Source organism: Amblyomma americanum, chromosome 1, assembly GCF_052857255.1.
Source record: "Amblyomma americanum isolate KBUSLIRL-KWMA chromosome 1, ASM5285725v1, whole genome shotgun sequence".
In the NCBI taxonomy this organism is placed as follows: domain Eukaryota; kingdom Metazoa; phylum Arthropoda; class Arachnida; order Ixodida; family Ixodidae; genus Amblyomma; species Amblyomma americanum.
The window spans coordinates 172,718,852-172,723,658 of NC_135497.1; the positions used below are offsets into that span (position 1 = coordinate 172,718,852).

Genomic DNA, 4,807 nt, shown 5'->3' on the forward strand with positions numbered 1-4,807 from the left:
TGACCCTGACAACAACGGACCACCTCTGCTTGCCGGGTACTTGGCGGGGACAGGATCCCGCATGACCTACGTGCGTGGTAGAGCCATGCGAGACCGTATAATTGGCCTCTTTGGCACAACCCGTCCGCAGAGGCAAGCACACCTGCAGATGGTGCGGCGACAGCAGCAGCAGCAACAGCAGCACCACCGGCAGTAAGCCCTAGACCATCTGGCAGCTGTGGCTGCAATGACTCGCCAGAGTTGTCGTAGCCACTCTTGCTACGGGCAGTGCCATTGCCCTCTGTTAGTGCGCGAGCCCCTGTGTGATATGATGCCCTTGGCCACTGGTAGCCACATTCCAGCATTTGTAAATTACTTTTTCTTACATGTGCTTGAAAGCCTCCAGTGTCAAGATATGAAGTGCACACACCAACTGCTGCTCCACCGGCAGTGGTCACCAGTACGCCTTTCAGTGCATCAGCAAGCTTGCCGCACAGCTACTGCACTTTCTCCTTCTCAAGTCGAAATACACGCCGAAACAGCTCGTCCAACAAGTGAAATGCATCCTTGTACACCGTCTTTCGCCGTTGCTTACGTCGACCTGCCCACTTAGGCAAACAGTTGCTTGCTGTAACTATGTGTTTGATGAATGTGCACGAGGGAAAAGTGTGGTGTGAAGACTGCTAGGAACCAGTAAAGCGTTTGTTTTTGCACCACGTTTATTCATTGGTCACAATAATTTTTTTCGCCACAGCTGTTCATACTAGTTTGCCAACTGTAACACACTGCAGGGAAACAAAAGCATGCAGCATCAACAGTGATTTGCATATGCCTTGTCGAGTGCTGCGCAGAGATTGCACAATAACAGTTGTATCTTACACTCTGGCCAAACGGGCGAGTTGGCTGTACATTTTTAAGGCGAACAGTGCGAAAGACATAGCCGGAAAGCACAGGAAACACAGGATGAGCACTCGTCCTATGTTTTCTTTGCTTTCTGTCTAAGTCTTACACGCTGTTTGCCCCTTAAAAAAAAAGCTTCATCTTGACTGCCAGCTTGAATGCTAGTAATCACAGGTTTGGCATGTTGTGCAGACTTGTAGGCTCGATGCAGCCCTGGTTTGCAGTTTTCTGAAACACATTGCATAACTGGTGGAATGCACAGCAAGTGCTACACAAAACATTGCTCTTCGTAGATTTTACTGGACTAAAAAATCATGTTACGTGTAAAAGACACACGAGTATCACAGACGATGATGCCAACATGGCTGCGTTTGAAGTTGTAAAGGGATCCACAAACGAGAGATATTAACATTGTTGCATCATACCTTTAAAGGCGGAGCTCAAGCATCCGCCAAATTTTTTTTTGCCTGCATTCAACACTAGTTCAGAAGCGACTTTGGACGAATGCTGGCAAGCCTAATTTTTCCTCGGGTCTACTGAGGATAGAACATGTTACAATGCACACAATGGACACTTTACGGAAAAGCAGGAAAAGTAATGCAGAAAAAAAAACGACTCAGGAACATGCAAACAACTTTAACAGACACAAAATCGAAGTGTTCAAAATTTATCCAGAATCCCCATATTATGGTGCCCTTCATAACTACAGTCACTTCAGAACAACTTTGCCCCACATATTGCAATGAAAGAAAACAAGCACTAGAAATTGCACCTTGTGCACCTGCCACAGCTGCAGGTAAACATTTGAAAGGAATGGAAAATAAAAGAGTATAGGAGGCTTTCACACCTGGCAGAGCTTAAATTACATAACTGGAAGAAAATGAACAGTGTGAAGCATCCGGGCCTGCAGAGCTTACAAGAAATAAAAAAATGATGCTATGGCACATGACAGAGATGATCTTGAATAAATACAAAAACAGAAACCTGACAGAGAAGCAGACAATGTAAATAAACAAACACATAAAACAAATTTTAACAAGCAAACTAAAAATAGTTCAATGAGTCTGCACCTGGCAGAGAAGTAAATAATGTTCTTGAATAAATATAAACATATGAAGAGATTCTTTCATAAAAGTAAAAACAAGCAAATAATGACATAAATATGAACAATTCAATGTGGTGCAGGTGGCTCAAGCTGCTTTTGTAAGATTAGCGTCAGTAGGTTCACATTCTGGATGAGCAGCTCTTGCTGACCATTTGACGCCTGCACAGCATCTGTCACCTCCCATATGGCCTGCATGTAAAAATACTTCCAATTACAAATTATTACTGACAACCAATTTTGAGATCTCGCTTAAGCTTTATGTAAAATTTCAGGTGCTGAGATATTTTGGACAAAGTATGGCTGTAGAAGACTCGCGTCAGTTTCATAAACTCAGCTGTCCCAACCACCTCCCACAAGAGGCGTCAAAACAGAAGTAGAGGTGCTCAAAAGAGAGCACTGATATTTATGCTTCAGGTGACGGCTTCGACTCTTCAAAGTGCAGTGTGCGCAGCGAGTACACACCTCCAGCATGCTTTGCTGAAAATCAGCGTCCTGGCGGTTCCGGGCGTCAGTAAGGGAATCCAAACGATGCGATTCATACAGCATCTGGCGCAGCACCTTATTGGCCCCATCGTCTCGCCGTCGCTTCCCAAGAAGGCTAGGCGTGGCACGTGTTGAGGGCTGCAGTGGGGGCTCTGGTGTGTGCTGCTGTGAGGGCTGCGGCGAGGGCACCGGTGTAGCTGTAGGGAAAGAAAATGTGCTCATCACGTGGTGGAATACGCAAAACATTTGGTACAATGTGTTAGAGGACTTGACATAAATATACAGGACAGCAATCTTGGGCAGCATTGTAGTAGCATATTTCATGTGCACATTTGCTAGACTGCTAGGAGATGTCACAGCCTCACTGCAAGAGAAATAAACATTCTGCACTGCGTGGCAAAGCCAGAGAGAGATAGTTTTGTGTGTACTGTAGAATCTCTGCAGTATTTTGGCTACTGCTGCAAATGCTGCCAGAGAGTATAGTGCTATTACTTTCAATCAGCTGCCAGAAAGGGTAGTATGGAGCTTGAATAATGGAAAGCCAACTCACGGTCTGTGGGGCTCCGTGTGTCTTGTCGACAACTTGCTGAGGCTCCCCGTTCATCTCCTCTGCTGTAACAGGGTAAAAGGTGCGGCTGATTGGTACTGGCAAACCATGAAACTAAAAGAGCACTAGCAAAAGGGAAGCAATCAATAATGCTCAACCACTTGTCTATGCATTCCTGCACCTCCTCCGAGACTAAAATACACCACAGATGGAATAAACAGTGCTAGCAAGGCGCAAGGCAAAGACATCATGTTTTTAAACGGCCGACCCCTTGTTGTTGAGAATCGACGCAAGCTGGATCCACAGCTCGCGCTTTTCAACAGCTGTGTATGAGTTTGTTAGGTCGGCAGAAGCCCGAGCCAAGAGCGGATGGCTCTTCATAGACTCTATTACGATTAGCTCTTGCTCGCTCGGCATTCTTCGTGTTGGCGCCATTTCGAGACTATAATTCCCGCTTAGAGAATTGCAGCAGCGAACACAGCGGGGAAAACAAACAGGGAATAGTTTCTGTTCCGCTTTTCGAAAGCAGGGAATAACAGAGAAAAACCTTTGCTCTGAGTTCGGGCTAATATGTTTTTACAGGAACATATGCGTGTGCTGCGCTGCAGCAACTTATAGCACAGCCAAGAACGACCGAAAACGAGCAAGGTTGTTAGCGTGAGCCCAACCGCCTTGCTTGGTTCTTGCTCCTTCCCAACTGAATCATTTGTGCCAGACGTTTATGAAGCCAAAAAAGTTGATTTTATCCAACACGCCGTGCTTCGTGGACGTCTTGTATTTGCTAAAGTGAAAGAAACAGAACCCAAATCATATGCTTGGCATGTGGCATCTTTAAACCAATAACACAGGCTTACCTCAAGTTGTCTTCGTCGATTTTCGGGCCCGACGTTTCGTGCAGGTTCCTTTCTGGAGGCCCGTGACCTTCACTGGCTTCGATAATTGTTATCCGCTCACTTTGGACAACCAAATAGAACCTTGATTTCAGACGACGCCTAAAAAAGCAGGAACTAGCCGTGGGATCAGCTGTTTTTTAGAAGGCCGCCATGTTCGGTGTTTACATCTGCCAGCGCGCCCTCATGGCAACAAAACTTACCCACGAAAGCAGTTATTTGCAAAAGTGAATGTCCTTCTTGTTTTACTTCATGGCAGTGAGAGTGAAATACACTTTTATGAAAGAATAAAACAATGTTTATTTTATTCAGTGCGTATTCTTATAAAAAAGTTAGCATACGGCCCCTTGCCGTGCAAATTGGCCTCTTGTCGTTCAAATAAGCGCTTCCGGGGCGGCACCCTACTAGCCATTGGTTGATTCCGCGTTCCGTCACGCGTTGACGTCTAGCCTTGTCGTCATGCTGTCGTCATTTTGACGTAACGCTCTACAACTTTAGAGCGAGTTCCGTAATTCGGGCCCAGGCTTTATGCGCATACGCGAAAAAGAGTGACGTCACGCGCCGCGCAGGTGGTCGCTCCTCGCCGCTGACGCTGCCGTCGCCCCCGCCGACTCCGTCACCTGACCTTTCGGCAGCGCCACTGCACATGTGCGTCATGTGCATGCGCAAGGAGGCTATATAATGCGCTTGCCATTGAATAGGCGTGCGCACTCGACATTGAAGGGAAGGAGAGTGCGGCTGCTGCTAAACTACGCAGAAAAGCAGAGAAACTAAATTCGTCCGATCCAGAAGTACTCGCTTGGGTGTTGGCTGCACAACAGCGAAAAAATGAAAAGCCAAAGCTAAACGTGCAGCCGAAACGCCTGAACAACGGGAAATACGCCTTACTAAACGACGTCGGAA

At 46.5% G+C, this 4,807-nt stretch overlaps 1 long non-coding RNA gene across 3 annotated transcripts; it reads right to left on the minus strand.

Moving 5' to 3' along the window:
• Positions 1-680: 680 nt before the first annotated feature.
• On the minus strand, positions 681-4,190 carry LOC144114198 (uncharacterized). 3 transcript variants are annotated; one of them, XR_013310975.1, is made up of 4 exons: positions 3,869-4,190; positions 3,018-3,079; positions 2,447-2,664; positions 681-2,173 (listed from the first exon to the last, which is right to left on the minus strand). It is a non-coding gene; the product is annotated as an uncharacterized LOC144114198 (long non-coding RNA). The 3 variants fall into 3 exon arrangements; XR_013310976.1 differs by having other exon boundaries at positions 681-1,107; positions 3,869-4,189; XR_013310974.1 differs by having other exon boundaries at positions 681-2,664; positions 3,869-4,082.
• Between the last annotated feature and the right edge of the window lie 617 nt (positions 4,191-4,807).